The sequence below is a fragment of the Thermobia domestica genome, chromosome 14 (genome assembly GCF_964235325.1).
Source record: "Thermobia domestica chromosome 14, izTheDome1.hap1.1, whole genome shotgun sequence".
Taxonomy (NCBI): Eukaryota; Metazoa; Arthropoda; class Insecta; order Zygentoma; family Lepismatidae; genus Thermobia; species Thermobia domestica.
Genome location: NC_137467.1, coordinates 57,607,638 through 57,628,241, shown reverse-complemented (window position 1 = coordinate 57,628,241; position 20,604 = coordinate 57,607,638). Strand labels below are relative to the sequence as shown.

Below are 20,604 nucleotides of genomic sequence, written 5' to 3'. Positions count from 1 at the left end.
GGTCGCATGCCTCCAGCCGATAATGCAATACACAGCGTTAATACAAACACGTTTCACTTTTTCAAAAAACATCCCACTCCTCACATTGTTTTTCAAGCACGTAGGAGACTTGTCATACCACCCCGTTCAGCTAAAGCAGTTCCTCTCAAGGTTAACGGTCACTTTCCAAATACATCCTTCCGGCTACATACTCCTATCTTACGAAACTTAAGTAACTGTTATATGACGCATGCTGTTGTTTCCATAGATAACCTTGTTTTGCCACTTGCAAACGTCTCGTCTCGTCCCCAGATTATAAAGGCCAATACTCCCATTGTTATTGGTTCTATATTTTCACCACCGGAACAAAACACTAACGCTTACACCATCAGACAGGTTCATTTTCCCACGGACGAGGACGCTTCACGACACAAAGCACAACGCCTTAAAGAAATCGGTCATCTCATTGACATTAACAAATTTCACTTTTCCCCTGACATGAACGAACATCAAACTGCTCAAATGAAGGCGCTACTTTCTGAATATGCTTTTCTTTTTCAATGGCACGACAATGATTTTACAAAAATACCCACCTTTTCGGCCACGTTAGACTTAGAATCAGACGTTCCCTTTCAGTCCCCCCAATTCGTCATTCCACACAGACTTAGACCGCGAGCAAGAGAGCTCGTCCTGCGCCTCATTAATCAAGGAGTGTTTGAACAATCAGATTCTCAGTATAGAAATAACATATTATTTGTTTTAAAACCAAATTCCAAAACTGAGCTAAGGGCCGTTTTTGATCTCAGGGGCCTTAACTCCCGTTCCAGAACATTAGCTTCTCCTTTAGAAGATATACAGGACGTTCTCGAGTCTCTTTCTGACTCAGTTTGGTTCAACTCCTTTGATTTACACTCCAGTTTCTATCAATTAGACTTAGATCCCAAGGACAGACCGGCCACTGCGTTCTCCATTAAGGGTCTTTCTCTCCCCTTCAATCACCTTCAGTTGACATCTGTTCCTCAGGGTTTCAAAAATGCCTCCATTTTACTTCAACAAGCTCTTCAAACCATTTATAGGGACATCTTCCCCAACAATATTACATCATTCGTTGACGACATGTATGTCCACGCAGATTCATTCGATCAGATGATGATTGTGCTTCGTGCCTTCTTTCAGCAAGCCGCCAAACATTCTCTGCTCTTTAACATTAAAAAATCAGTTCTCGGATCAAAAAGAATTAAATGTTTAGGCCATATTATTGACAATCACACTCTACAACCTGACCCTGATAAGATTTCGGCTTTAGCTCAGGCACCCAGACCGGCCACTCTCAAAAGCCTCAAAAGCTGGTTAGCCAGTGCAAATTTTTTCCGACGTTTTTTCAAAAATTTTTCCATCATTCTTGCACCCCTTTATCAGGCTCTGTCAAACAATCCTAAAAAGCTCATCTGGACTCCTGAGCGCGTTCAAGCGTTTGAAACAATGCAGAAACTTCTAACCTCACCCCCCGTACTTGCTCTATATTCAACCCGCAATACACACCACATTCTCATGACAGACGCCGCATCAGTAGGCGTCGGGGCGGTGTTATTACAGAAAGATCTCACTACTAACGTTGTGCAACCTGTTTGCTATGTCTCTTCCAGACATCCCAAAACCGTTTCCCCCCTTCCCATCTTCCATCAAGAATTATATGCAGTGTACTTTTCTCTTCGGAAATTAGAAAAATATTTGTTAGGCCACCATTTCACCCTAGTTACTGACAATATTTCTCTTCTTGCCGTTCGGAAAACAATTGTTCCATCCCCAAAAATTTTGAGATGGTTAAACTACATTAATACATTTGACTTTACAATCAAACATGCAAAAAGCCATCAGAACCCCATAGCTGATTATCTTAGTAGGCATCCTGCTCCTCTTACGCAAGACACGATAGACATGGACAATGAAGTTGTGCCTGATTCTGTACTTCTAACTATCGATAACAACTTGGATCTATCTCGCCTACAGGGTGAAGATAAATTCTTCTCCAAAATTATCGAGACTCTTAACAAACGAGACGAGACAGATCCTTCATTCCAACGTCTCAACAAACAATACGTTATTCAGAAAGGCATACTTTACAAAAAACTGTACCGAGTACCTAACTCTCGATTACTGCTCTGCGTACCCGATAGTCTTAAACCAGCTTTATTCGATGAGTATCATGACTCAATGACTCACATAGGTTTTACCAAGATGTATTGGATGTTGCGATACAAGTATTTCTTTCCGCGCCTAAAATCATGGCTAGCTCAGAAACTTAAATCATGTAAAGGCTGCGCCATCTTTAAACGCAATTACATGCCTAATAACCCCACAATTCAGCGTTTTCCTCAGTCAGGCCTATTTGAAACCTTTTCTTTGGACCTAGCAGGCAAGCTAATACCTAGCGATCCCGAAGGTTTCCAATACTTTTATGCAGCTACGGACCACTGTACTGGATTCACCATTACTCATCCCATAACAACTCCAAACAGCGACAACTTCATCAATTTCATCACAAACCATATCATTCTTCCATATAATACTCCTCGCACAATCTACTTAGATCTTCAGAGTTCACACCGGTCTACAGTATCGTTAAACTTCCTCAAATCTCTTAACATAACAGTTAAGTACGGCCTACCCTATCAACATCGTTCTCTAGGCACAGTCGAACAAAGATTAGGCTCCTTGCAAACGAGTCTCAAATTTCTGTGCCAAGACAACCAGAAATTTTGGCCTCGCTTCCTTGCGCATGCCACTGCGGCTCTGAATAAATCACCCTTAACTTCCATTGGTCTATCTCCTCATTTTCTCCTCTATGGCGTTCATCCCACTTTACCATTAGACAATTTGCTTCATGTTCAACAAGAAACTTTGAATACTAATGATCGCCTACTTGCACTCAAAGAAATGAGGGACCTCTTGAATTTCGAAAACACCAAGTTTTCACTGATCTGAAGAAGCGCATTGAGAAGGTCAAAAATCCAACACAGTTCTTCCCTGACAGTTTAGTTATGGTCTTAGATACCTCAACAAAACCTAACACTTGTAAGCCATTATCCCGTCTTTATAAGGGACCCTACAAAGTGATTTCGAATGTCTCGGCTGATGAGTATCTTCTAGATATTGATGGGAAGCCAACGGTCATTGCTAAGACCCGTTTGAAACTATACATCCCACCTACAAACCCAGACCCCGAATTTGAGTATAAGTACAAGCGCTTCCTCAGTACCTCTAAATAGGATCCGACCACACATTACTTCAAAACCCAACTACCAATTACATTTCACGTTATGTTTTGATTATCTAATTTAACGTTCCTAGTGAAACATGATCCCTTTCTGTAGTACCACACTGGCAAAACTTCCGACTTTGTCTCTCGTTATGCCATAATTACAGATACAGGTAGGCAACACACATTACAGGCAATATTTCTCCCGTGCGGATTTTTTTTTCTTCCGGTAGTTCATTATTATTGCATATGCTTTGTCTCCTGTTTTAGGCAACCCGCTGTACATGTACTATTTCTCCCGTGCAACAACTCCTAGTTACGCTCATAACAAACTCTACGCTTTTCCTTCTCCCCATAAGCAATATACCGGCATCATTCATTATTCACGTCATTTTTCTTTCCTAGACGCGTAAGGAAAGACTTTCCATCTCATTTCCTTCTTGCGTCCTTTTTTGGGAACGGCTGGTCCGACCCCACATGATATCACTAAGGTCGCTAGGACGAAATGAGACACAATTCCATACACATTTTTTTTTTGGTACTTACCTCGTACCCTGTCCTCCGCCATTTTCATTCCTCGTTCTACATATCTTAACAAATCCTCTCATTGTGATGTTAATAAAACACAAACCCACCACCACACATTCGCGGACGGCACACATTAATTATCATTGCCACTCGCGTCTCCATTTTTTTTTCTTAACACCCGTATACAAGCTCCTTTTGCTCACGACTGGCAACCTCATGCAGTTTCTCCCGAATCATTTGTCTTCCAGGTCAACTTACGGTACCTTGGCCAGGAATAAACTACGTCTCACTAATATATATATATATATTTTCCTTCTGTCCTACTTAATGGCAAATTCACTCTTCATTTCTATACTTCTTCTACTGTAACGGAATCTTTCGCTATCCACGACCATACTTCCGTCCACACCACATACAATAGTAGTAAACATGATCATAATAATAATAATAAAAAAAAATAAATAAACAAGGGTCTCGCCTTTTCACACACCCCGGAATATCCGCATCTCCCTAAAGATTGATCAGGTGCCTTCTTCATTTCAGTACGCCATTATACGTATTTTTACGTTATCCCTTTTGTTCCTTGTACGTTACTTTTGCAATTATCTCTTCTCCCTCTTTTCTTTCTTTTAGTCCTTTAAAAAAAAAAATAGGTTTTCACAATGGTCTTTAACAAGTAATTCAGTGCCTCCTGTCATGTAATTTCTTTTCCGCATCCGGCCTATTTTCACAAACGCACCTGGGCTACCCATCATCTTGCTACCCGTTTCCATGGATGATGCCTACCAAGTCGCAGTTTCCTTTTCTGGATGATGGACCTCTCGACTTCCAGACCACAAGATGCTGTCCATTCTGGCTCAAGGATCAAGCCTTCCAGATAGCAGACTTCCAGGAGATACCCCTTGACTCTCGACGTGCTGCACCACCACGATCAGGATTTCCCGAGTTCCAGCCTTCCCGGATACACTATTGGGATCACGCTCGACATCTACACGGATCCAGCAGTTTTAGTGATTTTTTTTTCTCGTGTGTGTGTTCACTAGTGCCTCCTTCCTCTAGTGTTTTTGTTTCTTTCTTTTGTGCACCAGCCTCATGGTTATAAAAGTCAAACGATGAAAAATTTTAAGGGATTCCATGTCACTGGTTCTCATGAACAGTTGACCATTGTACTTTATTAAAAGGGGGATTATTATATTCCCAAAACTAATAAACGATGAAAAGTTTAAAATTATTAAACACTCATATACTTCGTGATTTCTACTTCGTGATTTCTCCTTGTAAATATTCTATTTAAGATCAAGATTAACAAAACGATACAACCACGAAAAACAACGTCCTACGCAAACGGATTTTTCAGTGGCTTCAAAGTGATAATATCAAGCTTATTCAAGGTGATGGTGTCCAAAACATATTAGTTAAAATCTTCAAGGTGTCTATTTTAAATTGAAAAAAACATATTTTCCAGAATAAACAGTGCCTTGTTAAAACTAAAACAGTTTTTAGTGATACTATAAAACCAGGCATTTTTAAAAATTATCATCATTCGACCTACACCTGCTAAGAGTGTGGTATGGTACAATTATTCTGCGTCCAGAGGAACCACCCAGGACTGACAGCGGTGACGGAAGGCCTGTGTTTGTGAGTATGAGCTTTGCGCTGATGAACTTTTACATGACATAAATGTCGTGAGGGGAGGACTACAAGACATTATAAACACACGAGAGTATCAGGGATTTCTCCTTGATAGACCCTACCATCGTACTACTTATATTTCACATCATGATATTGTAAATATTGTTTGTATCGTTTACATTTATGGTGACGGTTTTAATAAATACCACAAATATATGACACTTGTCATTTTATTAAAATTCTGACTACTTAACGTGACAGTTTATTGTTGCTACATTCAGTAACATAATTAGTATCATATTATTAGTAACATATTAAACATATTAATATATCTATTGGTTGAGCATTTCTTGGACGGAATAGGAATAAAGAAATGCTATTGAATTCCACTGAAGTTTTTTTAAGTTTGTACCAAACTGTTTTACGGATAAGAAGTAAGTAGTAGCAGATCTTGGTCAGTTTTCTGAGATAAAAACTCTTCTCATAAAGAGCTGGAGAGAGAACCCGTTGAATAATCCCAGACGATGTTTTACATTACCAGTAATTTTACTTAGGCGTGGCCTGATCATTAATAAAATATCCGAAAAAAAAATCATTTACTATAATGACAAAAGAATCTGAATTACTTGAATTTTGTTTACTTGTCACCCCTGCGCCCCCTTGGCAGTAAGTCTTACGGGTAGTTCCATTATTATTAGCGGTAATACACAATCAAGTTCTATTACGAAGGTATTAAACATTATTTTGCGGGATGTTAGGCTAGAGGAGTGGAGATGAATTATCATGAAGGAACTGGTGGAATGATGACGAGGGAGGAAACGGAAGAATCCCGAGATAACTGCAAACTACGATGTAGCACACCATGAGCTCATATGGCCTAGAACGATGAGTGCTCTACAACTGAGCCACTTAGAACCCCTAGAATGTAATAAACGTTAGTATAACAAACAGAAAATTACTAGTAGAATAATAGATTAACTTCTAGTTACTTTAAAACAATAGTATATACCTGATACTGCCATTACAGCAATGCTTAATTATTTATAAGGTAAGGCAGACATCACAATACATTTTTTTATCTTATTATAAAAAGAACCAAAGTAATTTGGCGAATGGAAAATCATTTAAAAAAAAAGATAGTTTGGTTAATGAAAAATAATCCCATGCCACTGGAAACTATTCAAAATCACAGTATGCACCTTAACAGTCAAAAGGTTAGAAACAAAGTCGTGGGATACTTCAGATTTTTGTTCATAACCACTTCATGTTCTTGGTGCAAGAAACCGTTATCTTAATAGAGATGATAGGCCTATAGTTTAATTGGAAATTATATAGATTTAGTCAGGGAAAAAGCTTATTAAGAGGTCGGTCTGGCAATGAGTTAGGTAAATAGCATCCAACCTTTTTTTTTTTCGCATACTCTGCATGATACGTATACTATTCCATTCCAGTGTGTACCCCCAGATTTAAACTATTCTCAATTATAGCTTAATAAAGTTACATATTAATTAAGTTATGCGTAACAACTGTATATCAAAAATAAATAATAGAATTTATTTCTTATTAATTAAATAACTCAGTTTTACTATAAACAAGAGAATCATGCAAGAAATGTAATAGGTGTATCTTAAAAATAGAACCTCGTTTTTAGAACGATGGTATTCTAAATTTTACATATCCTCCTAAGAAGTTATCGTATACCTCAGGTTGAACTTTACTGAATTAGCTAAGATAAAGTACACAATTAAGCCTAGACCATATTCTAGGATAGATCACTATCAATCATTTACACCAGGGGCGAATCCATGACGGACTTCTGGGGGGCGGTGGGTTGTAATACTGCTACTTAGAGATACTTTTAAGAGCTCCAAACATTGGGATAGGTTTTATTTATTTATATATATAAAATAAGAGAGTTTCCTCTTCCGGGGGGGGGGGCAATCGCCCCGATCGCCCCCCTGGATCCGCCACTGATTTCTACAATAGTGTTAAAAAATAATTCAAAGACGAGACATCATTTCAATTTGTAGATATAATCGAAATTTACAAATGAAGTCTTAATAGGGGTTTTCAAACACATTAACAATTGCCAATTATGCTCGTAGGCCACTAAGCTATATTACGACATTAAAGGTTGGTCAAGAGACGAAACGAGGGGAAGAGATAGTTGTGGAGCGAGACTAGTTCTTCCAACCGAAAAAGGTACACTTTTCGAGAAGAAACATCACTATCACTCGCACCCTTCCCTAAAGTTTACGTGGACGTACGTATTGTACTAAAAAAAAATCCTTATTTATATCTTCTTAAATGATATCTGACAAAACCTGAATAGGCTTCCCGAACAGTTATACGGAAATCAACCTCATTGCTTTCACGACACCTTTTTCGAGACGCGACAGGTTCAGCTCTTTGTTTGAAGGCAGTTCTAATGGTATATGAAACTCTAAAGTTGTGTCAACTTAATTTATTTAATCGGGATTTCATGTTAAGAGGCTTAATCCCGGCGAAATTAAAATACCGCTAATTTTACAGTAATTATGTGATATCTTCAAATAGATAAAAGATAATCGAAATGCGGAACAAGAGCACCCTAGACAATATCATTTTACATGAGATACCGTAATCACGACTCACTTATCTGCTTTCGATTTCGAGCCATTTTGAATATCGGCATTTATTTTCGCGTTTCTAAACGGCTGAAAACGGAAAGCCACTAGGTGACTTGTGATAACGGTACCTCACGCAAAATAATATTGTCGAGGGCGCTCTTGTTCCACATTTCAATTATCTTTCATCTATTTGAAGATATCACATAATTACTGTAAAATTAGCAGTATTTTAATTTCGCCGGGATGAGACCCCTTAAGTAGGGCTTGCGTCAATAGCAAAGAGCTTTGCGGCTAATCTGGAGCCACGTGTTGAAGACTCAGTGATAAAGGGTAAATACTAATAGATAATTTTCACCAAAATCGACAAAAGCGACTTTTTAAGGCTCCAAAAAATGTAATTTATGGCCAACAAATATGGGCTTAAGAAACACTCCACTTATAACAGAAGATGAAACTGAAGAAGTTAATGAGTCGACTCCATTAACAAATTCGACCGAGGTAATGCTGTAACTATCTATCTCATAAAAAAGAGCTCAAAATTAGCTTTTGTTCATGAGTTATCGTGTGGAATAACGGAAGGATATAAATTATAAATTATAAACCGTTAGTCTAAGAGATTAATAGATTGACTCCATTAACAAATCCGGCCAAGATAATCGTTCCAGCTATCTATTGCAGAAAGTTAAATTCGAAAATTCGCTTCCGTTCAAAAGTTAAAATGTGGAATAATGGACATACAAATATGACAATATTATAAGTTCCATTTGCGTGATACTATAAATAATTTATTATGATGTACAATCAAACTGTTCTGTTATCCAGTGAATAAAAAATATTTTTAAAAATCTAGAAGCAAGAAAATTTGGTGAGTTTCGATCAGGGCCGTAACTTGTGGGGGGCAAGGAGGGCAATTGCCCCCAGGGAAGCTTCCCGCCGTTTGAGGGGGGGGGGAATTTTAAGACAAAATATTCTTACTCCACATACGATATGAACACGAAATCATAAATGAAGCATCAAAACAGGTTCACTACATTACATAAACAAAACAGCACACAAAAGGTAAATAAAACACAAATGAATCGTGGGTTCATTTCGATATATATTAGAGGCCCTAGAAATAATATTTATTCATATGGCTTTGAGATTTGTTGTTGTTCCCTTAATTAATTTGTCATGTAGGGAACGGTCCCAGAGGAGTAACTAATGGGCCCGCAGACCTTGCCGTGCAGAAAGGCCCACAGGCTCCCGGGGCCCATAAAGAATAAGAGAAAGACGGAAAGAGGGGGCCAAGAATTAGAAGAACTTTTTTCTAGGGGACCCAAATACGCGTATTAATGCTTCCCCCCAGAAAAAATCTAGGTTACGGCGCTGGTTTCGTTCTTAATATAAACATCACATGTGGTTATTTTTTACGAATTGGGAAATACAACTTTAATTTTAATCATTATGTAATTGATTGTTGTAGTTCGTCAGTTGACTTGCACGGAATATTCGGTATCTTGTTTGTAATATACTGCGCTCAAATATCAGAACAATGTTGGATCAAAGATAACAACATGTAAAATTAATAGGATTTTAAATGCAAATTTAAAAATCATACCGTATTATGCAGTGAATGTTAATGAGAATACATAAAAGCATATACATGATCTGAAGTAAAAACGACTTAATACATGACGTAACACTTCTATAAATCATTGATAAAAAGAAGAAGAAGAACATAACACTACAATTGGTCAGTAGGTAAGAAGTGCGCATTGCATTATGAAACTACATTTTAAATATTCATAAACCGTTCCAGGAAACGAAACTGTTAACAGAGAAACCTCCTCGAATACTAACCTTGTATAGTCATAATGAGTTTTTATTAGTGTCTTAGTCAAACTCTTTAACAATTGTACACTTAGCATACCTTTGTTGCATTACTGTGTTAGTTAAAATGGCAGTTACTAATTCGCACAAGCTGTTGTGCTCAAGAAAAAGTAATAAAATCAAGAAGTACCAGTTAACACTCATAAAATACATGTGGCATTTAAAAACATAAGGTTTAGTGTATACTTTACTATTATTCACACTATGGAATGCACGCGAGGTGCACAGTATTCCATTGTATAAGTAACTGGATCTGGCTAATTCGCGTGTTTCAAGTGTCTGTGGTCCGAAGTTCTATCCTCGTTCGCGGGGTGCCCGCAGACAGGTTTTATGGCGGAGGTTACACACAGAGAATAGTTGTGGGGACTTTTTTTTTTTTTTTTAATGAAAATGGTACAATCAAACCATGGTAAATTTGGGGGAAATGGTAAATTTTGAAGAGAAAGGTAATTTTGTGGGAAGAATCAAGAATGATAGATTTGCGGGAGAAAGATAAATTTGGCGAAAAATTCAAATATGGGAGAACGATTGTAAATTTAGGTGAAGAATGGTATATTTGAAGGAGAGTACGATAAATTTGGGGTAAATTGTAAATATGGGAGAAGAATGGCAGATTTGGGTGAAGAATGTTATATTTGAGTGAAGAATGGTAAATTTGAGGGAGATGACGATAAATATCGGGAAGAAAGGTAAATTTGGAGTAAAATTTAAATATAGAAGAATAGTAAATTTGGGTGAAGAATGATGAATTTGGGTAAAGAATGGTAAATTTGAGGGAGAGAATGATAAATGTGGGTGATGAATGGTAAATTTGAAGGAGAGAACGATAAATTTGGGGGAAGAATGGTAAATTTGAGGGAGAAAATGATAAATTTGAGGAAGAAATAGTATATTTGGAGGGAAAATGGGAAATTTTGGAGAAGAATGGTAAATTTGGGGGAGAAATGTAAATTTGGTGCAAATATAAATGTGGGAGAAGAATAGTAAATGTGAAGGGAAATGGTAAATTCGGGTAAATCCTGAGGTGCTTCCACAACATTTTTTATAGAGGGTGTTTGACTACGGGCCTATGATATAAAGTACTCTAGAACTACCTCCATAAAAATTTTTGCGTGAATACCTTAGGATTCTAAAACATGTAATTTTGGATAGAGCACATACTAGTTCCTAAGTGAAGTCTTGACCCGACTACAGTAGGTTCCATAATTTTGGACCTTTAGAATTCATTTTTTCATGTTTTCGGCAGCCTATAACTCGTAAACGATGGGGTTTTCGCCCTATGTTTATAGGAACTTTTTTGTTTGTTTTACTCTCAGGAATCACGCCTCTGCTTTTGTACAACGAATTTAGCTCCATACTATATATATATATATATATATATATATATATATATATATATATATATATATATATATATATATATATATATATATTGTAGTGGCCCGCAAATTCGTAAACTATTTTTTGCGAATAATTATTTCTTTTTTTTTTACATTTTTAAAACTACAACAGAATTCGTATTTCATTTACTTCTTTTAAAATACAAATTCGTGTTGAGTGTTCTTTTTTGTCTCTTAGAACGAAAGACTTCTTGTCTTTACTTTCTGAGTAACCGAGTTCCCCTTCTTGACCTCAGGGTCAACCGTCTGGTAGATAACGACATTCCCTCTGTAACAGGGAACTGTCTGGCTATGTATCTGATATATATGTATTCTTGTTATTATTATTATTATTATTAGTGGTAGAATACTGTTAAGAAAACCCATATAGTCTTGTGTATCTTTTAAATGTCATTTTCTGCTTCTAAAAAGAAGATTCTTTTTCGTTCTTCGGAACATTAAATATATATGTATGTCTTTGGTCGAAAACAAGTAAGATAAACTGTCGAAGGGTCTTGAGTTCATTATGTATAAAACCTTTCAAGTTTATTACTTGAAATCTTTTATGTTTAGTATATGTTTATAGTTTAAGATACTATTTGTACAATTCTCTGTAATATCCCGATGTAACATCATTCTTCCAGAGAAAGGGGCTCACACACATAAACTCAAGGACTACACATCACATGCACACGCATGCGCACACACAAAATCTTATCTTTTGCCTGGCTCCGCCCAAGGCACCTTGTTCTAGCCAATCTAGATGTTAATGGCATGGCTCGTTCCAATAGCTAGCAACTCCACCCCTCAGAGTGGAACCCTTCCGAGTACTTGTGCACTCGAAGTCGTGTGTAAAGCCAATAATATTTCTTTTCAGGATACTGGTCCCCCTCGGGCTCCGCCCTAGGTACTTTTTAGATCTCCACGCATGCTCAACCTCTGACCTTACGGTCCTCGTGCAACGTTTGCTCACGTTACTATTTTTCACACGGACCGTAAATTGGTGCCGCTTGCACCTCCGACCGAGGCCCTTAAAAACGCATGTTTTGGCCTCTCTCGTCGGACAACGTCCCTCTCCTGAACCCCTCAGAGACGTGCAGACTACGAGGAGTACGCAATTCGTTAGGCACGTTTCAGTTCAGGAACTTATCACGAAGAAGTCTCTAGTTGTCCATCCTTCTGCCTTCCAACCTCTCTGCCTCTACGGAGGCCTGCCTACTCAATCTCTTGGTTACCTACCTCACTACCTTGGTTTACCCAGTACTTGGCACTCTGTTTCCGAAAGCTCGATGGCTCAGCCAGGGTTCTCCCATAATTGCTGGTCGGCTTAGGAAACTGACGGTCAAAGTACTACCCTACCTAATCCTCACAGTAACTTGGCAATCTGTTTCTGAAAGCAAGATGGCTCAGCCAGGGTTCTCCCATAATTGCTGGTCTGCTTAGGAAACTGACGGCTAAAGTTACTTCCTTCCGAACTTGGCAATCTACTTCCGCAAGTTTCGCTTCAGCCCGGACTCGCTCCAGAAACTGCTGGCAAGCTTAGGAAGTTGACGGCTAAAGTTCTGTCGTACCCCTATTTGATGTGTGTTTTGACAGACTCTAAGTTTATTGCTTAGCTGGCCTAAAACGCACCGGTAAATCAAATAGTTACTCCCTGTTTGATGTCTGTTCGCAGACCGGTAGATCAAACGGTAAACCCTATCACCCTCCTTGTTTGATGTCTGTTCGCAGACCGGTAGATCAAACGGTAACCTTACTTCCTTCTGGTAACCAACTTTGTTTGATGTCTGCTTAGCAGACCGGTAGATCAAACGGTAACCTTTACACCTACCCTATTTGATGTCTGTTCGCAGACCGGTAGATCAAATAGTATACCTCTTACCTACCTACCCACTAGGACTGATTCGTGCCCTCCCAGTCTAGTGCAGTTTTTGTTTTATTTGTGAAAAGTGCTACAGTTAGTTTGTTTTATTCAGTGACATTTAGTGAGTTAATTTTACTACCTATTGGAACGACGCCACGTAAGTTAAACTCTCTTATATATAGACACAGTACTTACACTATCGCCCCGGCTCTGGTTCTTGTAATTTGCTTAGAGCCAATAAACTGCAGGCTTACTGCAAGGAACATATTTGTCGAGTTTTGTTTCAAGAGATATCCCAAAGGATTGTTTGGTTATAAAACCTTAATCAGGATAACGATTCCATTGTTTCCATTAGAAGATAAGTCTTGGCCACGGCCAACGCTACCGTGTAATACTAAGATTCTTCAGACTGTTTTGTTAGCTGAGTTCCTGTTTCCAGTATAACTTTACCGCTCGAGTTATAGTTGGTGTTTTGCAGAAACTTTGGTTGACTAAATAGAAGTATTTTGGTAAATTACAAAACTCTCTTGTGTGGGTGCCGGTCTACGCAAACGCATACCGCCGGCCCGCCACAATATATATATATATATATATATATATATATATATATATATATATATATATATATATATATATATATATATATATATATATATATATATATATATAATTTTATTTATTCACAAAGCTGCGATGTTTAATAAATCTAAGAAATGAGATCTTTAAGTTTTACGTTACACGGTTATGGCGGGTAGGCTAAAAGATAGCCTATATAGACTTTAGACTTGTAATAAGGGTGAGGGACTTGTTGCAAGTCTGCAGCTCTGCCTTGCAAGCTTGACTCAAATGTATTTTATGCTGTTATGCTGTTAGGGACTTCTACACTGCTTCACGTTCTTAAAAAACAACTTCTGATTGATTCAAATACTTTATAGTATGACAATGTAATGCCAATTATCAAATTCAATTTGCAATGGTCTTCATTACATAAGCTCATTATGTTTATAATTCAAATTTTCTATTGGTAATTACTTAATTTAGAATTCATGAAGCGACTTATTTACTTCATTTCTGGAACCATCTTGATAACCATTTATTTGAAACCATGTTGATAATGAAGGGGACAGGACCACAAATCGAGCAGAGGGTCGACACTCAAAGTTAAATAGAAGTGCTGGGAATCTTCATCTTAATACATATAGAGGATAGTAGAGTTACTGAAGCAGGAGCAAGCAGAAAATGAGGCTTCGATGGCCATGCTTTTAGCAGGTCATGCTGCAAGACACCAGAAATATAAGCGGAGACAAACATTCGCCTCCGTACTTTGAAATATAGACTGAGTAGTAAACAGATTTATCTAATGCAATACTGAGATGCTGTTACTCATTCTATAGCCATGGAAGATAAATGGCATCTTGTATAGATGTTTTGTACTTCTATCTTGTAGTTATCGTACTTATTTTGTTAAATGAATAAACAAATCAAATTGTATCTGTGAATGTATTTGCAAGCCTACCAACATAAAATTCATAAGGGGAAACGAGAAAATGCACATCGAGACTTCCCGTTCTGCCTTACATCAAGATGGAAAGTGGTAACAGGTTTTACATGAAAATTTCATTGCTAGAGGTCATAAGGCGAAACGGGAAAAGGCGAACAGTGCAGGAATTGTTGAATGCTAGTGGAGATAAGGCGAAGGTGTAGATATCCAACATACTACCTGGTTGTGACAGTTCAGTTGCACCGTAAACTTGCGTAAGGACAGATTAAACATGGGACCTTCACAGAGCGTCATAAGGGCGTGCATGCTGTACAAGTTCGAACTGGGGTCAAATTCCGCTGCAGCGGGTTTCGGAAGATATGCCAGGTCTTTGGTGAAGGTGTTGTGACTACGCAGACAGTGCAGCGGCGGATTAACATGTTTAAGGATGGTGACGTAACACTCGAAGACGTACCACGTACCGGAAGACCAACACATGTACAAAATAAAGACATTCAGGCATCAATTGAGGTGAACGGTGGCCAGACATGTGAGGAACTGGGATTACAATTCAGGTGAGTGGAGAAACATTCAGCAGCACCTCCCTCAACATGGGAAGCACTAAAAGTTCGGTCGATGAGTCCCACATAATTTGTCTTCGGATCAGAAGGCAACGCGAGCAGACATCTGTGTTTCTTTGCCATCTCGTCTCAGGAAGAAGCTATTTCTGGACAAGGTGTTGACATGTGATGAGAAGTGAGTCCTGTATGAAGCTCCACGGCACCGTCATCATTGGTTAGCATCCTATGAACCGGTTCCAAAACAGCCGAAACCAGCACTGCACCAGAAGAAGGTCCTCCTGTGTGTTTGGTGGACTGCTCGCGGCATCGTGCATCGGGAACTGCTATCAGCTGGTCAGAGCATCAATGGAACCGTGTACTGTCAGCAGTTGAGCCGTGTTAAAGAAAAACTTAAAACTTTGGAGCCAGTGCTTCTGAATAGCAATATGGTCGTCCTGTTACAAGACAATGCTAAGTCCCACGTGGATAGGATGGCCCGGGACACCATTCTACGCCTTGGATAGGAAACACTATTGTATCCGCCATACTCCCCGAACATTGCACCTTCCTATTATCACCTGTTAAATTCCATGGACAATCACCTTAGAAGATGCCAGTTCAAATCCCTAGTAGAGTTGCAAAATGCACTTGAAACTTTCTTCGCTTCACGGCCCACCGCGATGGAATCCATGGCTCTTCAGATCGTTGTCAGTAGGTCATCGATGCCGATGGAGACTATTTTTGATCTTCCAATTACGTCTTAGGTGACATCGATCTTCGAAGGTGATGGGTGAAAAAGCGACAGAACTTTCTTGGTTACTTTTATAATTTAAGCAATTATTTTCTCTTTTTTAAATACTTTTCTTTAACATCCAATGGTTGAACCGTGTTTTCGAATCTGTAATATTAATTTAAGTCATTTTCCGACGCCATTCAATAATAAAATTTAGAAAAGTCATATATTATGGGGTGACAACAAAGCATTCCATTGTTATTTTTATATACAGTAAAGCCACGATTATCCGCGAGTAGCGCGAGAACTTTTTTTTAAATCCTGCTGTAGTCGCGTTGAATTATTTTTCATAAGTATTCGCTGCGAACTGACACTACGCTTGCAAACAAATACTGTATGTTCTAAAACAATAATAAATTGCATTGTAAAAATCAATATTTTCAACAATAGTGCACTTTTCGAAGTGCAATTCTACTCTGGTAAGCAGAAACCGATTGTTTGTACGGTATCAAAAACGAGAAATAGGGACAGGGATTTACGTGGTAGTAAATTACAGTCATTGTTCACTGCGAATAACCGGGTAAATTCAAAAGTATATACAGTGTGAAAGTCGAAAATTATTGTGTATCGAAATCCTATAAGCCTTCTCGGAATTTGTAAATGAGTGGCAGGCTCTTGCTCTTTTGTTTTGGAAATGGCATTCATATTGTTTCATCACTGGACTTGACGATCCAAGCAATACAAACAATAAAACAGTTTTTATGCCGAAATACGGCATTTTTTTTTTTCGTGTTTGCAACTAATTCTTAGTCTTTATTCGGGTTATAAGCGATTTTCGCTATCCACAGTGCCCTAGCCACCCAATTTCACGGATAATTGGGATTCTACTGTACTTATACAATTTTATTAATCCACTCGTATTAATTAATATTACTTCCTACTAAATACATGTATATCCTGTTCTGTTATGTAACCAAAATGCTCTGGAGTTGGTATGTACAGTATAACATCCAGGATATCTTCTTAAATTACTTCCTCAGACCGTGAAAAGTACGATCGATTTCAATCCTATCTATGCACGACTAAAAGAAAAGCACAGGAAGTGCTGTCACATAAATTCTTCAATTTGGTGTAAATCAAATCTTTCAGTTTTGCATCCCATGATTATATTGTGTAGGCTAAAGGAGATGGTGTTGATAAAAATGAATAAAATGGTGGAATGAAGAGAGCGTAAGGAAAAGGGAGAATACCCGAGAAGATACTCCATACATGGTGTTCGTTTACACAAAGCCCACTTGGCGGGAGCTGTAATGAAACTACGGGCATCACACACCAGAGGTGAACGCTCTTCTACATAACCATCGCATCCTTATTCAATTCCCATCTTCGGTTCGCTCATGTGGTTCGGATTCCACGTTAATCAGTAGGTCCACATCTCATATAGCCTCGCTGCTGAACGGGACGTTAAACTCAAACTCAACTCAATTCCCATATACAGTAATGTAAGTATACCTTTATTTATATCAATAATAAAAAGAAATGTTGTAAAAGTAACATTTAACAGGGTGGTCAAAAAGTAGGTATACACTCCTGTATTGATCAAGTATAACATGCTAGTTTATGGGTTTATTTTCTTTAGCTGTTCCGAGCTTAAGATACAAGTAAAAAGACGTTAAGAACAAACAATAAAGAAACTAAGTCTACCTGATGGATAACAATAAGAAATGATATAAAAAGCAATGAGTTGATTAGTACGGGACTGTATACCTACTTTTTGGCCACCCTGTATATTAATATTAGATTTAAAGAATTTATCAAGTAATATTAATCGGTGCTTTCTTTTTAGTAAGGCATAAATAGATATTTTATAAACATAATTTTTGAAAACAGAATTTTTTACTTTTTATTTTATTTTATTTTATTTATTATTTTTTTAAAAAAGAATACGTTTTTAATATTGTTTTATTTATTTATTTATTTATTTATTTATTAGATGAAAAATAGTCTGTTGCAGCGTCAGAGTATCTAGGCTCCAAATCATTTCCACCGGTTCTTTTTTCCTAGTTATTCCCCAAGCCTTCGCACTAAAACAGGGCCAGATTAACATACTCTTAAGCGCTAGGTTTTACTTTTGGAATCTTTTTACCCGAAAATGAACTTCAAATGTTTTGCTTTTCGGTGTTGATGTTGCTATTGGCAATTTTTTAATTATTTTTTTAATACCTGAAGAAAATTTTATATTTTGGTCGAGCTTTTGAACTTTTTTTTTTTTTTTTTTTTTTAAGTTACAACGACTAAATTGATGTCGATACAGACTCCAGCACTCAGTGGCGACTACACAAAATCTCTTTCTTCAATATCCATGTTTATACTGCAGGATAACTATAAATGACAGTATTATCTACTTATAATACAAAATCATCTCAGTTTGTGATTAACGCTAATTACTAATAGTTAAGAATTGCCGCTCCGTTACGTTCGCTGCCTGCCTACTTGCTTGTCTTTATTTCAAAATCAATAGTGATGATGCTTAAGGGCCCCCGCAAGATTTTTTTTTTCCCAAGAGGCAGTGGGCAAACAATCGTCCATCGTTGATTCATCAACCTCTTATGCTTTTAGCCTTTGGTCATATGACATTCGATGTTTTCTGAAAAACCTGAACAATAATTTGGCTAATTCAAAATACTCTTTCAAAATACGCTGAACAGGTATGAATTTTTTACAATAAGAAGTTAATGATGATAGCAATAAATATAGCAATAACTGATTTTTGAAGTTTTTCTTGTAATAGTGTTTGAACTAGGGATGGCCAGAACCGGTTCCTGATGGAACCGGTTTTCGGGTCTGAACGGATCCGGTTCTAGAATATCCGGTTCCGGAACCGGTTTTTCGGACCCAGGTCTGGAACCGGTTCTTCGGGTCCAGGTCTGGAACCGGTCCCCAAGATCCGGTTTTGGAACCGGGTTTTCGGATCCAGGCCTGGAACCGGAACTTTGTGGCCATCCATAGTTTAAACACCTCTCTTACATCTTGCCATCATACTCAGTGCTGCCAACAACTTCTGAAGAAAATAGGCTAGATGGCCTTCAGAAATAAGCTTCTTTATGCAAACAATGGCTAGATTTGGAACAACTAACCTATATCTCACTTTGTAGGTTTTAAACCCCATTTTTGTCTGTAAGATTACAAGTGAGTTATAGTAAAATTTGAAATGTTGAATTTTATTCGCTGAAGACTAACAAGCAACATACATGACTTTAAATTACAATAAAATTCATCAACTTATTTGGTTTGTGAAAGTCAATAATCACATTATCAGTTGAATTGAAATAAGTCATCACGGATAACGTCGCAGCTGGAACAGGATGCACCATCGTTGGATTGTGGATTGATTGTGTTTGTGTAGACTTTCATTATCCCAATTTTCAGTAGTACTTCTTTCGGCAGCATACTCCTTAAAACATTTTTTATTTCTCTCCGCATTTCTCTCCGTAAACCCACATGAACATCATGATTATTTGAGAGTTTTCAAGCTAATCCTATTTGTTTCCTTTAGTAAACAAAAACGATCACTATTGGCTTTAAGAAACGAACAGTTTACTAAATTTGTATTTAAAAAACTTTCATTCTTGCAATGAAACGCGAAAATTAAAATAATTAAAAACTAGCAAACGAGGCCGTTAGGAGAGCAACATTAAAATTCTTTCTGAGTCGATAAGTATTGTTAAGTAGTTGTAAATCTATAGGTGGGGAGAGAGAAGAAAAATGAAAAACAAGTGTTTCTTGCGTAATAAAACACTCTCTGTCTAGAGAAAACAAATAATACGATAGCTAATATATATATATATATATATATATATATATATATATATATATATATATATATATATATATATATATATATATATATATATATATATATATATATATATATATATATATAATGACAAATTAATTTTTATAATAAATAGGTTAATTTTTACAAATTACTTTCAAATAAAAAGTATTTTTAGAATTAATTTAACGGCTAATTAAAAAACCACAAATGCAAAAGGGTTTCTTAAAATAAGCTATACTTAAGGCTATAAGCATTTCATTGATTTGTATGGCTATATGCCTCTCCAAATAGGCTAGATTTAGCCAAAAAGTAGGCTAAATTCGCATCACTGATCATACTAGCACTGTCATAACACTAACAATTTATTTCTTCTTTCCGAAATCCTGCTTTGGAAAGAGCTCTAAAGACTTTTCTAGTATGCCTTTAGATGATAAATCCGGTAATTGAAAAAAGACCCAATAAATCTTCATGCGCTTTTCCTTCTTTCACAGATCCTACAACCACTGACAAATTTTCCACACCAGAGGGTCCTCGGGTTTCATATGCTTCCAGGCGAGGAAACTGTGATTCAGTTTTATCATATCCTATTCTTATTTTCGTAGAATACCATCTCTGCCAACACGTCTGTTATTTCGTTATGAACTTCAGATTACGCATATTGAGTGTTCTAAGAAATATGTATAAATATGAACTTCAGTTTCGAATCTTTTTCCATTGTATATTTGAACAGTGCTATAAAAATCCAGTAGAACTTAATTCATAAGGGTTTAATTCTTGCAGATTTTTGAGTCCACGCTCTCAATTCCCACGATATGGTAGCTCATTCACTACGAGAAAGTGCACTACTTCAGCTATAGACTTAACATGGTAC

The 20,604-nt window shown here is 37.3% G+C and overlaps 1 protein-coding gene across 1 annotated transcript in view; it reads left to right on the top strand.

The window, feature by feature from the left end:
* Positions 1–12,260: 12,260 nt before the first annotated feature.
* LOC145669682 (UPF0462 protein C4orf33 homolog) overlaps positions 12,261–20,604 on the top strand; it is a 77,720-nt gene continuing 69,376 nt past the window's right edge. Inside the window, exon 1 of the mRNA XM_081737954.1 lies at positions 12,261–13,279. The gene's annotated coding sequence lies outside the window, so the exon portion shown is untranslated. The remainder of the gene's footprint in view (positions 13,280–20,604) is intronic.